Genomic DNA, 23,162 nt, shown 5'->3' with positions numbered 1-23,162 from the left:
CTTACTATGGATTGTTTCATCACTATCTATAGCTACACTGAACAAAAATAAATATGCAACATGTCAAGTGTTGGTGCCATGTTTCATGAGCTGAAATGAAAGATTCCAGAACTGTTCCATATGCACAAAGCTGCCTCCAGTACGTCTGGCAGTACGTCCAACCGGTATCACAATTGCAGACAGTGTATATGGCCTTGTGAGTAGAGGCTGGTATAGTAGCAAACGGGGGTCACAACTTGTAGACTTGTTTACGTGCTGCTGTGCGGTTTGATGCTAACCTTACTTTGCTACCTGCCAACTGTACGGTTTTTACTTTTTAATTACCGTTTATATTTTTAGTTTTTTTCAACTTTCTTCATTCAACTTTTTCATCCCGGACAGATTATCTGCAAGTTAGTACCTCCTCCAGCCGAAGCTAAGTAATAACATTAACATGATGCCTTCTAATTGCAGTCGCTCTACTCATAATATACAGGAGAACGATCGCCTTACGGTGAAGATAGCTGTGCTGCAAACCCAGCTTCAGACGCAATCGTTAGGCAAGGGTAATTTAAGTGTAGGAAAGGATGAAACAGCGTCTGTGTCACCAGTAAGTACACATAGTAGTTTAAATCCCCTCGCACAGTCCCCGCAGCTGGACAATTTTCTCATGGCTTCTGGAAGGAAATGCTGTAGGAATGCTCAACCTTTGTCGCTCATTCAGCCAACAGAAACTTTCAACCGGTTCTCCCCATTTAGCAACCGGTTAGAGTCAGAGGCCTAGCCTTCTCTGGTCTCTACTCCTCCCGTTACGGGGTCTGAGAGCCTCCCACCAGTAGCTCTGACAAATTGAAAACCCTAGTCATTGGCCACTCCATTACCCGCAGTATTAGACATAAAACGAATCATCCAGCGAACATACACTGTTTACCAGGGGGCAGGGCTACCGACAATAAAGCTAATCTGAAGATGGTGCTGGCTAAAGCTAAAACTGCAGAGTGTAGAGCGTATAGAGATATTGTTATCCACGTCGGCACCAACGATGTTAGAATGAAACAGTCAGAGGTCACCAAGCGCAACATAGCTTCAGCGTGTAATACAGCTAGAAAGATGTGCCGGCATTGAGTAATTGTCTCTGGCCCCCTCCCAGTTATGGGGAGTGATGAGGTCTACAGCAGAGTCTCACAACTCCATCACCCCTCCCAAAAGATAGAATTTGAAGATACGTGACTTTCTGTGACTCACCCACAAACAGGACCAAGCCTGGCCTGTTGAGGAGTGACGGACTCCATCCTAGCTGGAGGAGTGCTCTCATCTTATCTACGAACATAGACAGGGCTCTAACTCCCCTAGCTCCACAATGAGATAAGGTGCAGGCCAGGCAACAGGTTGTTAGCCAGCCTACCAGCTTAGTGGAGCCTGCCACTAGCACAGTCAGTGTAGTCAGCTCAGCTATTCCCATTGAGACCATGTCTGTGCCTTGATCTAGACAAAATTAAACATGGCGGTGTTCGCCTTAGCAATGTCACTGGAATAAAGCCATTATTGAAAGACATTGTGATATCTCACATCTCAAAATAGGGCTACTTAATGTTAGATCCCTCACTTCCAAGGCTGTTACAGTCAATGAACTAATCACTGATCATAATCTTGATGTGATTGGCCTGATTGAAACATGGCCTAAGCCTGATGAATTTACTGTGTTAAATGAGGCCTCTCCTCCTGGTTACACTAGTGACCATATCCCCCGCGCATCCCGCAAAGGCGGAGGTATTGCTAATGTAGCCGATATAAAATTGCTAGCTAGTTAGCGGTGGTGCGCGCTAGTGGCATTTCAATCGGTGACGTCACTTGCTCTGAGACCTTGAAGTAGTGATTCCCCTTGCTCTGCAAGGGCCGTGGCATTTGTGGAGCGATGGGTAACGATGCTTCGTGGGTAACGATGCTTCGTGGGTTACTGTTGTCGATGTGTACAAAGGGTCCCTGGTTCGCGCCCAGGAAGTGGCGAGGGGACGGATTAAAGTTATACTGTTACACTAACATTTACGTTAGCAAATTTCAATTCACAAAAAAACAACAACGTTTTCATCTTTTGAGCTTCTAGTCATGAAATCTATGCAGCCTACTCAATTTTTTGGGGGCCAAAAACAGTGTTCCTCACTGAGTTCCCTGAATTCCTATCGGACCTTGTAGTCATGGCAGATAATATTCAAATTTTTGGTGACTTTAATATTCACATGGAAAAGTCCACAGACTCACTCCAAAAGGCTTTCAGAGCCATCATCGACTCAGTGGGTTTTGTCCAACATGTCTCCGGACCTACTCACTGCCATAGTCATGCTCTGGACCTAGTTTTGTCCCGTGGAATAAATGTTGTGGATCTTAATGTTTTTACTCATAATCCTGGACTATCGGACCACCATTTTATTACGTTTGCAATCGCAACAAGTAATCTGCTCAGACCACAACCAAGGATCATCAAAACCCGTGCTATAAATTCTCAGACAACCCAAAGATTCCTAGACACCCTTCCAGACTCCCTCCACCTACCCAAGGACGTTAGAGTACAAAAATCAGTTAACGACCGAACTGAGGAACTCAATTTAACCTTGCACAATACCCTAGATGCAGTTGCACTCCTAAAAACAAAAAACATTTGACTAGCTCCCTGGCATACAGAAAATACCCAAGCTCTGAAGCAAGCTTCCAGAAAATTGGAACGGAAATGGCACTATACCAAACTGGAACTCTTCCGACTAGCTTGGAAAGACAGTACCGTGCAGTATCGAAGAGCCCTCACTGCTGCTCGATCATCCTATTTTTCCAACTTAATTGAGGAAAAAAAAAACAATCCCAAATGTATTTTTGATACTGTCGCAAAGCTAACTAAAAATCAACATTCCCCAAGAGAGGATGGCTTTTACTTCAGCAGTGATAAATTCATAAACTTCTTTGAGGAAAAGATCATGATTATTAGAAAGCAAATTACGGACTCCTCTTTAAATCTGCGTATTCCTCCAAAGCTCAGTTGTCCTGAGTCTGCACAACTCTGCCAGGACCTAGGATCAAAGGAGACACTCAAGTTTTTGAATACTATATCTCTTGACACATTGATGAAAATAATCAAGGCCTCTAAACCTTCAAGCTGCATACTGGACCCTATTCCAACTAAACTGCTGAAAGAGCTGCTTCCTGTGCTTGGCCCTCTTACCATTGAACATAATAAACGGCTCTCTATCCACCGGATGTGTACCAAACTCACTAAAAGTGGCAGTAATAAAGCGTCTCTTGAAAAAGCCCAGAAAATATAAAAAACTATCGGCCTACATCGAATCTCCCAAAATTTGAAAAAGCTGTTGCGCAGCAACACTGCCCTCTTGATTAAAAACAATGTATACGAAATGCTTCAGTCTGGTTTTAGACCCCATCATAGCACTGAGACTGCACTTGTGAAGGTTGTAAATTACCTTTTAATGGCGTCAGACCGAGGCACTGCATCTGTCTTCGTGCTCCTAGACCTTAGTGCTGCTTTTGATACGATTGATTTATGTGTTCCTCAAGGCTCCGTTTTAGGACAACTATTGTTTTCATTATATATTTTACCTCTTGGTGATGTCATTCGGAAACATAATGTTAACTTTCACTGCTATGCGGACAACACACAGCTGTACATTTAGATGAAACATGTCGAAGCCCCAAAATTGCCCTACCTGGAAGCCTTTGTTTCAGACATAAGGAAGTGGATGTCGGCAAATGTTCTAAACAGAGATGCTAGTTCTAGGTCCCAAGAAACAAAGAGATCTTCTGTTGAATCTGACAATTAATCTTGATGGTTGTACAGTCGTCTCAAATAAAACTGAAGGACCTCGGCGTTACTCTGGACCCTGATCTTTCTTTTGACGAACATATCAAGACCATTTCAAGGACAGCTTTTTCCCATCTAAGTAACATTGCAAAAGTGTGAAACTTTCGGTCCAAATATGACACATAAAAATGTATCCATGCTTTTGTCACATCTAGGTTAGACTACTGCAGTGCTCTACTTTCAGGCTACCCGGATAAAGCAATAAATAAACTTCAATTAGTGCTAAACACAGCTGCTAGAATCTTGACTAGAACCCCACATGTTTTATCATATTACTCCAGTGCTAGCCTCTACACTGGCTTCCTGTTAAGGCAAGGGCTGATTTCAAGATTTTACTGTTAACCTACAAAGCATTACATGGGCTTGCTCCTGAGTGTAGTTGTGACCGTAGCGTACGTGTAGGTATATACGGCAGGACCAAATCAGAAAGATAGGTAGGCAGGCCTCCTTATTGTCCCTAGAATTTCTAAGCAAACAACTGGAGGCTGGACTGTCTCCTATAGAGCTCAATTTTTATGGAATGGTCTGCCTATCGATGTGAGAGACGCAGACTCTGTCTCAACCTTTAAGTCTTTATTGACAACTCATCTCTTCAGTGGGTCATATGATTGAGTGTAGTCTGGCCCAGAAGTGTGAAGGTGAGACGGAAAGGCTCTGGATTAACAAACCGCCCTTGCTGTCTCTGCCTGACCGGTTCCCCTCTCGCCACTGGGATTCTCTGCCTCTAACCCTATTACAGGGGCTGAGTCACTGGCTTACTGGTGCTCTTCCATGCCATCCCTAGGAGGGGTGTGTCACTTAACTTGGTTGAGTCACTGATGTGATCTTTCCATCCGGGTTGGCATCCCCCCTTGGGTTGTGCCGTGGGGGAGATCTTCGTGGGCTATACTTGGCCTTGTCTCAGGATGGTAAGTTGGTGGTTGGAGATATCCCTCTAGTGGTGTGGGGGCTGTGCTTTGGAAAAGTGGGTGGGGTCATATCCTGCCTGTTTGGCCCTGTCCGGGGGTATCGTCGGACAGAGCCACAGTGTCTCCCGACACCTCCTGTCTCAGCCTCCAGTATTTATGCTGTAATAGTTTGTGTCGGGGGGCTAACGTCAGTCTGTTATACCTGGAGTATTTCTCCTGTCTTATTCGGTGTCCTGTGTGAATTTAAGAATGCTCTAATTCTCTCTCTTTCTAACTTTCTTTCTTTCTCTCGGAGGACCTGGCTCAGGACCATGGCTCAGGACTACCTGGCCTGATGACTCCTTGCTGTCCCCAGTCCACCTGGTCATGCTGCTGCTGCTGCTCCAGTTTCAACTGTTCTGCCTGCGGCTATTGAACCCTGATGTCACGATCGTCGTATGGAGTAGACCAAAGCGCAGCGTGAATCCATTATTTTATTGAATGACGAAAAAACACTTAAACAAAAACAACCGTGACGCTATGCCAACGAGTGCAGACAAAGGCAACTACACACAGACAATAACCCACGAACCACAATACAAAACAGGTTACCTAAATATGGTTCCCAATCAGAGACAACGACAAACACCTGCCACTGATTGAGAACCATATCAGGCCAAAACACATAGAAACAGACTAACTAGACATGCAACATAGAATGCCCACTCATATCACACCCTGACCAAACAAAACATAGAAACAAACAACTCAAATAATGGTCAGAGTGTGACACCTGTCCTGTTCACCGGACGTGCTACCTGTCCCTAGACTGCTGTTTTCAACTCTCTAGAGACAGCAGGAGCGGTAGAAACACTCTAAATGATCGGCTATGAAAAGCCAACTGACATTTAATCCTGAGGTGCTTTCCTGTTGCACCCTGTACAACCACTGTGATTATTATTATTTGACCCTGCTGGTCATCTATGAACATTTGAACATCTTGGCCATGTTCTGTTATAATCTCCACCAGGCACAGCCAGAAGAGGACTGCCCCTCATAGCCTGGTTCCTCTCTAGGTTTCTTCCTTGGTTCTGGCCTTTCAATGGAGTTTTTCCTAGTCACCGTGCTTCCTACACCTGCATTGCTTGCTGTTTGGGGTTTTAGGTTGGGTTTCTGTACAGCACTTTGTGATATCAGCTGATGTAAGAAGGGCTTTATAAATATGTGAGGGTGAGCGGTTTGCTGATGTCAATGTTGTGAACAGAGTGCCCCACGGTGGCAGTCGGGTTATGGTATGGGCAGGTATGAGCTACAGAGAATGAACACAATTGCATTTTATCGATGGCAATTTGAATGCACAAAAATAGCGTGACAAGATATTATGGCCCATTGTGAGGCCCATTTTTTAAAAGGTATCTGTTACCAACAGGTGCATATCTGTATTCCCAGTCATGTGAAATCCATAGATTAGGGCCTAAGGAATTTATTTCAATTAACTGATTTACTCATATGAACTGTAACTCAGAAAAATCTCTGAAATTGTTTCATGTTATGATTATAGCTGTTATTAAGTTCCTATTTATAAAACATCCATACAAATTACACATCAAATATCCTAACAATGATGAAAAAAGTTGTCGACTTGAGTATAAATCTTGCCACTATTTAATGTTGAATTCAGCAGGTTTAATCTGTCTAATAGGCGACACAAATGGGCTGCAATCAAGGTAAATTCAATTAAATCCAACTTGAGAGACACCCCCGGTCTTATGAAGTCCTGAGATATTGTGCTTTAGCCTATATGTCCATTGCATTGCACACAATTTAAACGTAGTCTTGAATGATGTATGCCAAGATCAGTGGTGGAGAAAGTACCCAATTTTCGTTTACTCAAGTAGTATTTGACTTGGTGACTTTCACTTAAGTGTCCAAAGTAAATGTAATTGCTAAAATATACATCGAGTAAAAGTATAAATTATTTCAAATTCCTTATATTAAGCAAACCAGATGGCACGATTTTCTTGTTGGTTTTTACAGATAGACAGGGGCACACTCCAACACTTAGACATAATTTACAAAGAAGCATTTGTGTTTAGTGAGTCCACAAGATCGGAGGCAGTAGGGATGACCAGGGATGTTCTCTTGATAAGTGCATGAATTGCACCATTTTCCTGTCCTGCTAAGCATTCAAAATGTAACAAGTACTTTTGGGTGTGAAGGAAAATGTACAGAGTAAAAAGTACATTATTTTCTCTAGGAATGTTGTGGAATAAAAGTAAAAGTTGTCAAAAATATAAAAATAGTAAAGTAAAGTACAGATACCCCAAAAAACTAGCCTACATAAAGTACTTTACATCACTGATCAAGATATACCAGAGATAAGGGACTATTGATAATGCAAAGACACAACTCAAAAACCGGTTTACCAGTATGAAGAAAATAGCAAAGAACTATTGTCCTCTAATGATGATCTGTTAGCATTTATTGGCTGTCCAGTATCCAAACGGTCTGTCCCAGAGATTCCTATATATACATCTCATCTCTTTCAATAACGTGTTCAGGCTGGCAATTTCAGAAGATGGGAGAGGCTCTATTAATTAAAGATGTTGCAGGACTGCTGTATTTGAATCACCACTCCCTTCTGCCCAGTTTACTTGATGTTGCTAGGGCAATAAAGCTTTTTTTAACCATCCATGTAACTGTCACTTCTAGCCTAGAATGAAATGCTTCTCGGTCTGATATGCGCTCTTGAACACTTGAGTAAGCTCCACTTTGCACTGGCGCCGTCTTAGCCTTTTGACCATGGCATTTGTTAGCCGATATACCCTTATTTGAAATTAGTTCCATTATTTATTTTTCACGGCCAGAGACACTTTCATCAGTCATATTCTTGAAATCCAAGAAACGAATGCTTAGCTTTCAGGTACATATGGAAATTATATGGTTAATGAATGACTTTTTTGAGGGTTACTGAAAAAACTATATTTTTTTTTTGTATTTTGTAAAAACATTGACATACAGTAGATGACAGGCCCATGGCACCCCAGAGTTCGTGGACCCATGGCGGGGGCTGTGGGGGTGTCCGGTACGCCAGTGCAAATGAGTCCATGCATCAGGCTATTGTAAAAAAATAAAATAAAAAATAAAAGAGGAGTTGAACATGCTGACCACACTGCTCACACGCGTGCGTCCGCATGCGCCATCGCACGCATGTTGATTTTGTCCACCCACACCAGACATGATCAGGACACACAGGTTTAAATATCAAAATGAACTCTGAACCAAGTATATTAATTTGGGGACAGGTTGAAAAGCATTAACATTCATGGCAATTTAGCTAGGGTTTGTTATTTACCTGAAATGCACAGTTCTCTACTCAGTCCTCTACTCTGACAATTAATACACAGATAAAAGGGTCAACCAATTTTCTTATCTAGTAATTTCTCCTCCTTCAGGGTTCTTCTTCTTCTTTGGACTTTATATGGTGATTGGCAACCAACTTCAAGGTGCATTACCACCTCCACCTGGACTGGAGTGTGGACCTCAGTTCATTAGCAGAGGCGGGGAAAGGAAGTCGCTCCGTGAGTGATGAGTGGTATTTCTGACTGCTCATCTCAGCTCACGTACTCTGCATATGACTGACAATCCCAACATCTCCACGCTGCCTGAAAAAAAAACACCAGGGGGCGCCATAGATCAATGGTTCACACTATGCCTACATGTGAAAAAAGCACTTGTAGCTTATCAGTTGGGGCATTTCTGCACTGAGCCTGAGCCACACCCTATGTTGGCATGTCATAAACTCCTCAATAGTATTTTATTACAGCCAGGAATTTAAAGATACAACATGTACATCCAGTGCATCAGAAGTACAGAACTAGACCGGGGACACAGAGGACTGGGTGATCCTCTTTAATCAGGTCAAATCTAGCAGGATGGTTTTCCTGAGCGCATTCTCAGAGCATGCGCAGAACAACTGGCAGGCATATTCACAATAATTTTCATCTTCTCCTTGTCCCAGTCTGTAATCCCCACATCTTAAGATAACCAACATCATTCCTGTTCCCAAGAACTCTAAGGCTTCATTCCACAATGACTACAGCCCTGTAGCACTTACATCTGTAATCATGAAGTGCTTTGAAAGGCTGGTTATGGCACACATAAACTCCATCATCCCAGACCCACTCCAATTTGCATACCACCCCAACAGATCCACAAATAACGCAATCTCAATTGCACTCCACACTGCCCTCACCCACCTACATAAGAGGAAAACCTATTTGAGAATGCTGTATATTGACTACAGCTCAGCATTCAGCACCATTGTCCTCTCCAAGCTCGTCACCAAGGTCAGGACCCTGTGAGTGAACACCTCCCTCTGCAACTGGATCCTGGACCTTCTGACGGGCCGACCACAGGAGGTGAGGGTAGGCAACATCACCTCCGCGACGCTGACCCTCAACAAGGGGGCGACACAGGGGTGTGTGCTTAGTCCCATCCTGTATTCCCTGTTCACCCACAACTTCATGTCCATGCATGACTCCAACAACATCATCAAATTCCAAGATGGCGTAGCAGTTCAGATGCCTTTGTCTTCGTCTTGTCGTGTCCCGTGTATATACCTTTTTTTCCCCTTCGTATATATTTAGTATATATATATATTTAGTGTATATATATATATATATATATATATATATATATATATATATTTATTTTAACCTCAGTTTCAACATACTCTTCTGCAACCCGCCTCACCCAATGTGGTATGAATCTGCTATTTTCTATACTCTAGAAACGAAACCCCCAACAGAAGATTGCCAGCTAACTAGCTACTAGCTAATGGTCAGTTAGCCATGGCTAGTGGTCATCAGCTAACCTTAGCTTGGTCAAACTCTGCCAGTCTGCATAGCGTGTTTCAACCCAGAGCATACCGGACTGCTCTTTCTCCACATCTCCGGTTTCCTACAGCAAGCGCAACCTTTTCACCTGGATCATCGCAGCCAGCTAGCTGCTATCCGAGTGGCTACCCCCTGGCTAACGTCTCTGTCCCGAAGCAAGCACCAGTGATCCTGGAACTATCCTCGTGCTAGGCCCACCCCCGGCAAGCTGAAGAGGTCCATCAGCCACTCCTTGGGCTACAATACATATTTTTCCAATTGGCCTGGACCCTTTTACTGCCTACATGGAGCCCTGCCAATCCAACACAACACGACTGGTCTGCCGACATAACCGTCCGAGGGGGCTACAACAGACTTCTTCCGTCGCGACATCCCCCCTAAGGTCCTTCTGATAGCTTGTTATCCCCGGCCCGCTAGCTGTCTGAATAGCCGTGTCTCCAGCTCGCCTAGCCTCCAACTGGTCCCTATGATCACCTGGTTACGCATGCCTCTCCCTAATGTCAATATGTCTTGTCCATTGCAGTTTGGGTTAATGATTATTGTCCTATTTGACTGTAGAAACTCCAGCCCTGCTCAATATGCCTTAGCTAGCCCTATTGTTTCACCTCCCACACATGCTGTGACCTCACCTGGTCTAAATGATGTCTCTAGAGACAAAACCTCTCTCATCGTCACTCAATGCCTAGGTTTACCTCCACTGTATTCACATCCTACCATACCTTTGTCTGTACATTATGCCTTGAATCTATTCTTCCGCGCCAGAAACCTGTTCCTTTTACTCTCTGTTCCGAACGCACGAGACGACCAATTCTTATAGCCTTAGCAAAATTGAAACTTAGTTGAAGGTAACAGCGCTCACTGTTATCTCTGGTGGCTAGTTTCCATGTCATCTCCCGACATCTCAGACATGGATGGACGTCAAATACTGACTTGTATCAAAGGTGACCTGGCGGGCATCTGTGACCTCTCTGATTTTGAGTGCTGTGGGGCGGCAGGTAGCCTAGTTGTAAAGAGCGTTGAGCCAGTATCCAAAAGGTCACTGGTTAGAATCTCCGAGCCGACTAGGTGAAAAATATGTCGATGTGCCCTTGAGCAAGGAACTTAATCCTAATTGCTCATGTAAGTCGTTCTGGATAATAGTGTCTTCTAAATGACTAACATGTACAGTATGTGCCAGTGGGTGAGAAAGGGAGGGTAGGCTATTCAAGAAAGAAATAGGGCTTACAGAGTTCTATGTAGGAATATGACTCCTGAGAATTTATTTGATTTCCAAAGGAAGAGAGCTTTAGAGCATAGGGTCATTAATTCTGTCAAGAGAAATACATGGAGACAGTTTTGCTCTACAATAGGCAGGGGTACTGAGTCATCCGGCATCTCCGGACTGGAGGGAGACTCCGGCAGCTCCGGACTGGAGGGAGACTCCGGCAGCTCCGGACTGGAGGGAGACTCTGCCAGCTACGGGCTGGAGGGAGGGTAGTGCCCCAGTGCTTGCCGCCACCAACTTCGACAAACCTTTTAAGTTGGAGGTAGATGCTAGTATAGTGGGGGTGGGTGCGGTTCTCTTACTGGAAGATGAAGAGGGAGTGGTTCGGCACGTCAGTTTCTTCTCCCGCAAGTTCAACTCGTGTCAGTCAAGGTACTACACAATTGAACAAGAGACGCTGGCTTTATTGCTAGCCTTACAGTTCTTTGAAGTATATGTGTGCTCCAGTGCCTTGCCTATACTGGTCTTCACGGACCATAATCCTTTAGTGTTTCTGAAGCAAATGTACAATCAGAACCGCTGACTTATGAGGTGGGTTCTGATTGTACAAGGATATAATGTACAGATAGCCTATGTGAAGGGCACGGCAAATGTGATTGCCGACGCTCTATCACAGTTTTAATAACTGGGGATGAATTGGTTTTTGTTATTGCAAACTGGTATTGCAAACTTTGCATGTTTTTTGGTGGGCGTGTTACGTTCCCCAGTTTCTGTGTTGTGGTTTGTGTATTTTAATGTATGCATTTCAGGAAATGGCTTCCTGAAATTCTCCCCGAGCAGCTTGGTCAGCCCCATTGATGATTGGAGAGCTGACCCCGCGTCAGGACGCAGCTGTCTTCAATTACCAACTCCTTCTGAAGCTATATAAGCCAGAGTTCTGTTGCTCAGTAGAAAGAGGAGGCTGATGGCTGAGGGTTATATTATATGTTGGTTGTTGCTGAGAGTGAGACATGCAGTTTTGGTATGTACTATGTTAGTTGTTGTTGGGAGCAGCTTTGGTATGTTCTGTGTTAATTTGTTGCTTTGTCAGATATAGCTTCTTTAATGTCCTGAGTTTCTCAGCTTTTGTTGTGAAGTAGTTTGTATTGTGTTTCATTTGTACCCAGGGGGAAGGGGAAGGCACCTAGGGAGCGCTTAGGCAAGAGGCCCGCGGGCATACATACCCGTAGTATATTCACTGTCTATTCACACTAGGTTAGACGTGGGCGGACCACCCCCTGTATTTTGTTTAGGGCACCAGGTGGTGTTAAGTTAGATAAGTAGTGGGTAGGCAGGTAAGGTAGGAGAGGGGGCTTTGATATTTACTTTCTTTGCTTTGGTTCCATCCAGCCCCCTTTCCCCAAAATTACCATGTGATGGAATAAATTCCTAGTAAACGGTAAATTCTCTGCCTTTTGTCATCCTTACTTGCACCTACAGTCCCATACTACTTTCGCACCACAGGGAGTTGCGTTCCCTCTTCCTAGAGGTGTGCGTAACACCTATATGCTAGGAAGTGTCAGAGGAAGGCCCAAAAATGGTCAACTCCAGTCACCTCCAGACTGTTCTCTCTCTAGGACCAAAGGGCTCCTTAAAGCTTCTACCCCAACTCATAATACTGCCGAACAATAAACAGCCACTATGTTTAATATATTTTTCTTCACTGTTGACGGGTGTTTTACGGGAACTATTTAACGAAGCTGCCAGTTGAGGACTTGTTAGGAGCCTGTTTCTCAAACTAGACATTCTAATGTACTTGTCCTCTTTCTCAGTTGTGCACCGGGGCCTACCACTCTTTTTATTCTGGTTAGCGCCAGTTTGCGCTGTTCTGTGAAGGGAGTAGTACAGAGTTGTACAATATCTTCAGTTTCTTGGCAATTTCTCGCATGGAATTGCCTTCATTTCTCAGAACAAGAATAGACTCACGAGTTTCAGAAAATTCTTTGTTTCTGGCCATTTTGGGCCTGTAATCGAACCCACAAATGTTGATGCTACCGATACTCAACTAGTCTAAAGAAGGCCAGTTTTATTGCTTCTTCAATCAGCGCGACAGTTTTCACCTGTAACTTAATTGCAAAAGGGTTTTCGAATGATCAATTAGCCTTTTAAAATGATTTGGATTACCTAACACAACATGCCATTGGAACACAGGAGTGATGGTTTCTGATAATGGTTCTCTGTACGCCTATGTAGATATTCCATTAAAAAAATCTGCCGTTTCCAGCTACAATAGTCATTTACAACGTTTACACTGTATTTCTGATCAATTTGATGTTATTTTAATGGACCAAAAAAAAGTGCTTCTTTCAAAAACATGGACATTCCTAAGTGACCCCTAACTTTTAAACAGCAGTGTATATGAACTCAGCAAAAAAAGAAATGTCGTCTCACTGTCAAATTAGTTTATTTTCAAACTTAAACTCGACAACTGAGCCATAAACTGAACAAGTTCCACAGACATGTGACAAACAAATGGAATAATGTGTCCCTGAACAAAGGGGGTCAAAATCAAAAGTAACAGTCAGTATCTGGTGTGGCCACCAGCAGCATTAAGTACTGCAGTGCATCTCCTCCTCATGGTCTGCACCAGATTTGCTAGTTCTTGCTGTGAAATGTTTTTTATTTTTAACTTTTAACTAGTTAATTGAACAAGCATGGGAAACAGTGTAAAAACCCTTTACAATAAAGATCTGTCAAGATATTTGGATTTTTATGAATTATCTTTGAAAGACAGGGTCCTGAAATTTCCTTGACATTTCTTTTTTTGCTGAGTTTATATGTACATTTTAAACTGCGTGGTTCGAGTCCTGAATCCTGATTGGCTGACAGCCGTGGTATAACAGACTGCATACCACGGGTATGACAATGCATTTATTTCGTGCCTTATTGCTTAAATATACATTACATGGCCATAAGTTTGTGGAAACCCCTTCAAATTAGTGGATTTGGCTATTTATTTAGTTGTTGACAGGTGTATGAAATCGAGCACAGAGTACTGAAGAGCTCATTGACTTTCAATGTGGCACCGTCATAGGATGCCACCTTTCCAACAAGTCAGTTCATCAAATTTCTGCTCTGCTAGAGCTGCACCAGTCAACCACACAAGCTCACAGAATTGAGTGCTGAAAAATTGTGTCCTCGGTTGCAACACTCGCTATCGATTTCCAAACTGCCTCTGAAAGCAATGTCGGCCACACACAAGCCTAAGATCACCATGCGCAATGCCAAGAGCCGGCTTGAGTGGTGTAAAGCTCAACGCCATTGGACTCTGGAGCCGTGGAAACGTTCTCTGGAGTGATGAATCACGCTTCACCATCTGGCGATTGCCAGGAGAATGCTACCTGCCCTAATGCATGGTGCATACTGTATAGTTTGGGGGAGGACGAATTTTGGTCTGGGGCTATTTTTTAAGGTTTGGGCTAGGCCCAATAGTTCAAGTGAAGGGAAATCTTAACGCTACAGCATACAATGACATTCTAGACGATTCTGCTCTTCCAACTTTGTGGCAACAGTTTGGAGAAGGCCCTTTCCTGTTTCAGCATTACAATTCCCTCGAGCACAAAGCGAGGTTCATACAGAAACGTTTTTTTGAGATCGGTGTCGAAGAACTTGACTGGCCTGCATAGAGCCCTGTCCTCAACCCCATCTAACACCTTTGGGATGAATTGGAACGCAGACTGCGAACAAGGCCTAACCGCCCAACATCAGTGCCCGACCTCACCAATGCTCTTCTGGCTGAATGGAAGCAAGTCTATGGAGCGAGATACCTGCCAAAAGGTTGAATTTACAGTACCAGTCAAAAGTTTGGACACCTACTCATTCCAGGGTTTTCTTTATTTTTACTATTTTCTACATTGTAGAGTAATAGTGAAGACATCAAAACTATGAAATAACACATATGGAATCATATAGTAACCAAAAAAGTGTGAAACAAAGCTAAATATATTTTCGATTCTTCAAAGTAGCCACCCTTTCATTGACAGCTTTGCACACTCTTGGAATTCCCTCAACCAGCTTCACCTGGAATGCTTTCCCAACAGCCTTGAAGGAGTTCCCACATATGCAGAGCACTTGTTGGCTGCTTTTCCTTCACTTTTCCTTTCAATTCAACATTTCCCAAGAAATCTCAATTGTGTTGAGGTCGGGTGAGGCCAGGCCATCTGATGCAGCACTCCATCACTCTCCTTCTTGGTCAAATAGCCCTTACACCAGCTGGAGGTGTGTTGGGTCATTGTCCTGTTGAAAAACAAATGATAGTCCCACTAAGCGCAAACCAGATGGGATGGCGTATCTCTGCAGAATGCTGTTTAAGTGTGCCTGCCAAACTGGTTAAGTGTGCCTTGAATTCTAAATAAATCACAGACAGTGTCACCAGCAAAGCACCCTGAAACCATCACACCTCTTCATCCATGCTTCACAGTGGGAAACACACATGCGAAGATCACCAGATCACTTACTCTGCGTTTCACAAAGACACGGCAGTTGGAACCAAAAATCTGACCAAAGGACAGATTTCCACCGGTCTAATGTCCATTGCTCATGTTTTTTGGCCCAAGCAAGTCTCTTCTTCTTATTAGTGGTTTCTTTACAGCAATTCGACAATGAAGAGCTGATTCACACAGTCTCCTCTGAACAGTTGATGTTGAGATGCGTCTGTTACTTGAACTCTGTGAAGCATTTATTTGGGCTGCAATTTTTGAGGCTGGCAACTCTAATGAACTTATCCTCTGCAGCAGAGGTAAATCTGGGTCTTCCTTTCCTGTGGCGGTCCTTATGAGAACCAATTTCATCATAGCGCTTGATGGTTTTGCGACTGCATTTCTTGACATTTTCCGCATTGACTGACCTTCATGTCTTAAAGTAATGATGGACTGTCGATTCTCTGCTTATTTGAGCTGTTCTTGCTATAAATATGGACTTGGTCTTGTACCAAATAGGGCTATCTTCTGTATACCACCCCTACCTTATATCACAACACAACTGATTGGCTCAAACGCATTAAGAAGGAAAGAAATTCCACAAATGAACTTAACAAAGCACACCTTTTAATTGAAATGCATTCCAGGTGATTACCTCATGAAGCTGGTTGAAAGAATGCCAAGAGTGTGCAAAGCTATCATCAAGGCAAAGGGTGGCTACTTTGAAGAATCTAAAATATATTTCGATTTGTTTAAAAAAAAATTGTGTTACTACATGATTCCACATGTTATTTCATAGTTTAGATGTCTTCACTACACTATTATTCTACAGTGTAGAAAAGAGTAAAAATAAAGATAAACCATTGAATGAGTAGGTGTGTAAACTTTTGACTGGTACTGTCTGAATATTGTTTATATTTATAAAGCCTTTATAAATCGTTTTTACTATACCTTAATGCAAACATGGTGAATATCCAAATGATCTATTATTGCCACAGTCTATAAATACATTTGAATTCTGTTCTTCTCTTTTTCAAATAATGTTACAAGAGAGGACCTATGGAAATGTGCAGATCAACAAGTGGCAATACCAAAAATGGGAATACCAGCCAATCAAGGAAGAGATTAATTGAAGGAGTTTGGGACTGGGCGTTTCTTTGTGAAATTCTCGTGTCCCAGGCAGAGAAAGTAAAAGGATGAGTTTGAGATATTGAAAAAGCCAGAAATGTCTCCGTCTAGAATTGAAATATCTAGCTAGTAAGGCTGACTGCAAAGGAGTTTCTACCCCGAAGTGATCTGGCGAAGAGCAAACTGTGAGAGGAAATTTGCACTAATGCAACGAAGCTTGAGTGAGTAATATTGCGTTTGACGATAAACTGTTCCATGTTGCGTGGGAAACTAACTTGCCAGCTGTTCTGTCCTCATGGCAAGTTGGTTAATAAATTAAGTTGTTTTCTAAATCCGCTCACATCTCCTTAGCAAATTAACAAAATATATGGGAATAATAGCTGTACTTTCCAATATGCATGGTTGCGAAGGAATACAGACCCCCTTCTTGAGCTCGAGCCAAGTGTTTTGACACGGAGCTTGTCACTGACAGCGCGAGGCAACTTGGTAAATATTTGCAAACTAACCTCTTCATATTTTGGGGGCTTTGCATAGTTTGGAATAAGGACATCAACATCAGAAACTATACATGTTATGGTAGCTAGATATTTTCTTTATTGACGTAATAGTGAAGCTAGCGAGCTAGCTCGGCTCGCTCTTAACTAAGCAACTTCAAGTTTTAGCACGCGACGTTGATAATAAAATGACTAATGATTCAGATTCTACAGATTGCAATCACCATTTCTGTGTTTTGCTCCTTTGTATCATTGCTAGATTATGCCAAATGTTTATTGGTTTTGTCTCTGGCGTAGTAAGTACTGTAGCTAGGATGATGTCACCTGTAGCCGCTCTGGGTGACAGGTGTTTGAAATGTAAACACATCAGTACTTGCACCATATTTTTTTTTAAATGTATCTTTTTATTTTTTTATTTTACCTTTATTTAACTAGGCAAGTCAGTTAAGAACATATTCTTATTTTCAATTACGGCATAGGAACAGTGGGTTAACTGCCTTGTTCAGGGGCAGAACGACAGATTTGTATCTGTCATCTCGCGATTCGGTTACAAATCCAACGCACTAACCACTAGGCTACCTGCCGCCCGTAAATAGTAGTAGTATTTAGACCAAACAAAAAAGAGATTGTTTGTACAGTATCGGGATTATAGGTAACACTTTAGCTCTCATACCTGTGTAATAACACTGTAATAGCATTGTTGTTACATCATATTTTAGTCAGGTGACAGACAGGGTGAGTGTATGTGGTCTGAGGTCTTAAGGGCCAAGGGCTACTGATGCAGATCTTCTTGCACATGTACAATCAAATAGTGGGTGGACAAACCCCCAGGCCCAGCCATCACCATGTGGTTTGTGGTCTGCTGCAGGGGGTGGAGACTAGGCCAAACCAGGGGATGCTGGCAGGGCTGTGGTCTGACTGCGGCTGCTCAGATCACCTTTCCTGTCTTCACCATATGGCTCGGAAGCTAAAGCCCAGTCCGATTCCTGTGGATTCTGGTCAGTCTCCAGTATTGATATGGTGTCCCCTTCCAGTATATTTCCAACTGGATCACAGAGACTCTAAGAGTGCTTCACCCTTGGCTCATCTCAACTTCTTGGTTTTAACACCAACTGAAATGCACCCAGCTCTATACCTGTGTGTAGTAGTAACACTGTGCTGACTACTGTTACATAGCTAGTACTGTAGTAATTGCATTGTAATTGCACAGTAAGGAAGTAGGGCAACTTTTGTTATTGGAATAAAGTACTAGGCCTAAGCGACTGTACTTGCTGATTGAGACAACATTTCCTGCTGAGCTGTTGAGTAACCTAAAGCCAGGTTATGAATTTCTGTGGGTTTCCATATTTCAGGAGGAGAAGTGGAATATTTGTCTAAGTCAAATCAAAGTTTATTTGTCACGTGCGCTGAATACAACAGGCGTAGTAGACCTTACAGTGAAATGCTTACTTACAGGCTCTAACCAATAGTGCGAAAAAAGGTGTGTGTGTGTGTGTGTGTGGGTAAGTAAAGAAAAAAACAGTAAAAAGACATTTGAAAATAACAGTAGCAAGGCTGTATACAGTAGAGGTCGACCGATTAGGATTTTTCAACGCCGATACCGATTATTGGAGGACCAAAAAAGCCGATACCGATTAAATTGGCCAATTTTTATTTAATTTTTATTTGTAATAATGACAATTACAACAATACTGAATTAACACTTGTTTTAACTTAATATAAAACATCAATAAAATCAATTTAGTCTCAAATAAATAATGAAACATGTTCAATTTGGTTTAAATAATGCAAAAACAAAGTGTTGGAGAAAGTAATGTGTGCCATGTAAAAATGTGTGCCATGTAAAATAGCTAACGTTTAAGTTCCTTGCTCAGAACATGAGAACATATGAAAGTTGGTGGTTCCTTTTAACATGAGACTTCAATATTCCAAGGTAAGTGGTTTTAGGTTGTAGTTAATATAGTATTTATAGGACTATTTCTCTCTATACCATTTGTATTTCATATACCTTTGACTATTGGATGTTCTTATGGGCACTATAGGATTGCCAGTGTAACAGTATAGCTTCCGTCCCCCTCCTCGCCCCTACCTGGGCTCGAACCAGGAACACATCGACAACAGCCACACTCGAAGCATCGTTACCCATCGCTCCACAAAAGCCGCGCCCCTTGCAGCGCAAGGGGAATAACTACTCCAAATCTAAAAGCGAGTGACGTTTGAAACAGTATTAGCGCACACCCAGCTAACTAGCTAGCCATTTCACATTGGTTACACCAGCCATTAGGCTGATAGGCTTGAAGTCATAAACAGCGCTGTGCTTGCGAAGAGCTGCTGGCATAACGCACGAAAGTGCTGTTTGAATGAATGATGACGGGCCTGCTGCTGCTCAGTCAGACTGCTCTATCAAATCAGACTTAATTATAACATAATAACACACAGAAATACGAGCCTTTGGTCATTAATATGATCAAATCCGGAAACTATCATTTTGAAAACAAAACGTTTATTATTTCAGTGAAATACGGAACCGTTCGGTATTTTATCTAACGGGTGGCATCCCTAAGTCTAAATATTCTTGTTACATTGCACAACCTTCAATGTATGTCATAATTACGTAAAATTCTGGCAAATTAGTTTGCAATGAGCCAGGCAGCCCAAACTGTTGCATATACCCTGACTCTGCATGCAATGAACGCACGAGAAATGACACAATTTCACCTGGTTAATATTGCCTGCTAAACTGGATTACTAGTTATAACTAGTGATTATGATTGATTGTTTTTTATAAGATAAGTTTAATGCTAGCTAGCAATTTACCTTGGCTTCTACTGCATTCACGTAACAGGCCGGCTACTCATGGAGTGCAATGGTTAGAGCGTTGGACTAGTTAACTGTGCGGTTGCAAGATTGGAACCCCTGAGCTGACAAGATGAAAATCTGTCGTTCTGCCCCTGAACAAGGCAGTTAACCCACAGTTCCTAGGCAGTCATTGAAAATAAGAATGTGTTCTTAACTGACTTGCTTAGTTAAATAAAAGGCATTAAAAAATCTATATATTATGCATATATGATAAACAGAGAGTAGCAGCAGCGTAAAAGAGGGGTGGGGGGGCACACAATGCAAATAGTCCGGGTAACCATTTGGTTACCTGTTCAGGAGTCTTATGGCTTGGGGGTAAAAACTGTTGAGAAGCCTTTTTGTCCTAGACTTGGCACTCCGGTACCGCTAGGCCGAGCAATTGCCGTACCAGGCAGTGATGCAACCGGTCAGGATGCTCTCAATGTTTCAGGTGTAGAACCTTTTGAGGATCTCAGGACCCATGCCAAATCTTTTTCGTTTCCTGAGGGGGAATAGGCTTTGTCGTGCCCTCTTCACGACTGTCTTGGTGTGTTTGGACAATTCTATTTTGTTGTTGATGTGGACACTAAGGAACTTGAAGCTCTCATCCTGCTCCACTACAGCCTCGTCGATGAGAATCGGGGCGTGCTCTGTGCTCTTTTTCCTGTAGTCCATAATCATCTCCATAGTATTGGTTACGTTGAGGGATAGGTTGTTATTCTGGCACCACCCGGCCAGGTCTCTGACCTCCTCCCTATAGGCTGTCTCGTCGTTGTCGGTGATCAGGCCTACCACCGTTGTGTCGTCTGCAAACTTAATGATGGTGTTGGAGTCGTGCCTGGCCATGCAGTCGTGGGTGAACAGGGAGTACAGGAGGGGACTGAGCATGCACCCCTGGGGCGCTCCAGTGTTGAGGATCAGCGTGGCAGATGTGTTGCTACCTGTCCTCACCACCTGGGGGTGGCCCTCAGGAAGTCCAGGATCCAGTTGCAGAGGGAGGTGTTAAGTCCCAGGTTCTTTAGCTTAGTGATGAGCTTTGAGGGTACTATGGTGTTGAACGCTGAGCTGTAGTCAATGAATAGCATTCTCACATAGGTTGTCCAGGTGGGAAAGGGCAGTGTGGAGTGCAATAGAGATTGCATCATCTGTAGAGCTACCCATATTAAGAATTTGAAAGACTACTGTAGGCTAGGTCTCTAGGAAATGAGGCATGCCTATCAGGAGCAAGCCTTACATGCTAACCACACCGCTCGTGATGCAAAATAAATGTACACATACATGTTATTCAGTCATTGCACCCACACTGCTCGCGTGCCTCAGCGAGCGCCTGTGTGGCTAGGCGCTAAAATAGATTTTTGATGCTCAACGCGCTACAAGTCCGGCCGGAAGGTTGCAAGCCAGTTGCACCAATGTGTTGGAGGAAACACTGTTCAACTGACTACCAGAGTCAGCCTGCAGGCGCCCAGTCCGACACAAGGAGTTGCTAGAGCACGATGAGCCAAGTAAAGCCCCCCTGGTCAAACCCTCCCCTAACCCGTAAGAAGCTGGGCCAATTGTGCACCGCCCTATGGGACCCCGGTCGCGGCCAGTTATGACACTGCGTGGGATCGAACCCAAGTCTGTAGTGACGCTGCGACACTCAGGAGGCCCCTGACTCATATTCTGCATCCCAAATGGCACCCTATTCCCTTTGACCAAAGCCCAAAGGGGGCCTGGGTCCCACTATATATAACGAATAGTGTGCCATTTGGGATGCAGACACTCACCGCAAAGTAGTAGATGACAGGCAGCATGTCCTTTGGCTTATATACAGTAACATAGGGGCAGGGAGGGATGCGTAATATGACTGCTGAGTTATGACCTATTTAGGTGAATGGTTGATTATGTATTCTGCTGCACTAATGTCCAGATGTTCCCATGTTTTATTGTTTATCTCTCTCCAGGAATGCATAATGATGTGGAGGTACCTGTAGAATGTGTCACAAATTGCGTCTTTGGGGGAACGAGAGAAGTTTAGGCATCAAGGTGTTGTGATATGGACATTAGGGTTGGGCGATATTAAGATGGTATCAGATATAGAAGGTTGACAGGCATCGTCGATGGTGACAATATCGTGATGTGACAGACGTGATGTCGCAGTGCGAAGTCGGTGCAAAACGTATTTATCCTGATGACGTGACAGGAAGTCTGCCAGGATGTTCTCTTTACCAGGCCCAGGACAGTGAACTTGAAGGGCTGTAAGGAAAGGTACCACCTGGTAATCCTCTAATACAGTATGTGTCTCTCATCTGATGGAGCCATTGCAAGGCCCGGTGATCCATCTCCAGCATGAACTCCTTCCCTATGAGGTAGAGGTGTAACAGTATATGTATTTGTACCGAACCATTCGGTACAGGGACCTTGATTCGGTGCGCACTGTGAACTCCAATGAATACAGAAAAATAAATACAAAAAACACTAGGCCTTCAGCCTATGCCTACACTGCATTGTATGGCTCGAGTAAATCGGAGCTAAGAAAATACATTTCAGGCTATTCCATTAAAACTACAGCCTATTCGAACGTTGTAATCAAAATTTAAATCTTAATTGTTGTATTTCAAACTGTACTTTTGTGAGGCGCAGCCGGCAACTAGTTCTGTACGATGGCGAGTGCTGGGATTGATAAATCTGCAGTTTGGGAATATTTTACTTCCTGGTAGATTACAAAGTCGACAGACAGAGAAAGTATGTCGCCACTGCTCAACCAGAATAGCCTATTCAGCTGCCAATACCTCAAACATGTTGACACATTTACGCCGACATCACCCCAGTACCACCGGAGCAAGAAACACATAAAAACAACAGCACAACTTCGTCTCCCTTCTGCATTCAAGCAGCCTATCGCAGCTGATTCAGACCGGGGCAAAGAAATTACAAGAGCGATAGACTATGTTTATACATGAGCCCATTCTCGGTGGTTGAGAAGCATAGGGAGTTTCAGCACCTCGTGAAAGTGCTCGAGCAACGGTACGAACTTCGCCCTCTCGCACCCATTTCAGAAAACAGGTGGTACTCGCTTTAAACTAAGCAAGCTAAAGCCAACGTTGTCAATGAATTGGCCAACCCTGTGTCACGCTCACTACAGGTGGATGGACCTCCGGGGCTACAGAGAGCTACTAAACACATTACCCCAGAGTGGGACATGAGAAGTATGTGCTACAGTGTGCATGTTTTTCTCCTTGTAAGAAACATTATAGCATAGGATTATACAATGTCGAGACATGTTTACATATTGATTTCACACGCATATTGCACTTTATTTTAGTATTGTTGTTGATGAGTAATTGTGTCTTTTAATTAAAAAAACACAGTGTTAGTATTCCTGATAGTGCTCTCATTACGTGCAGTAATGTTTTGATTCCAAAACATCCTG

At 43.2% G+C, this 23,162-nt stretch overlaps 1 protein-coding gene across 6 annotated transcripts in view; it reads left to right on the top strand.

Moving 5' to 3' along the window:
• Positions 1–16,465: 16,465 nt before the first annotated feature.
• Positions 16,466–23,162, top strand: part of LOC110490036 (MAGUK p55 subfamily member 7) — a 269,143-nt gene continuing 262,446 nt past the window's right edge. For all 6 annotated transcript variants that reach the window (XR_005036089.1, XM_036944340.1, XM_036944336.1 and 3 more), the window contains exon 1: positions 16,466–16,639. The gene's annotated coding sequence lies outside the window, so the exon portion shown is untranslated. The remainder of the gene's footprint in view (positions 16,640–23,162) is intronic.

Source organism: Oncorhynchus mykiss, chromosome 15 (genome assembly GCF_013265735.2).
Source record: "Oncorhynchus mykiss isolate Arlee chromosome 15, USDA_OmykA_1.1, whole genome shotgun sequence".
Taxonomy (NCBI): Eukaryota; Metazoa; Chordata; class Actinopteri; order Salmoniformes; family Salmonidae; genus Oncorhynchus; species Oncorhynchus mykiss.
This window is presented reverse-complemented; position numbering and strand designations above follow the sequence as displayed.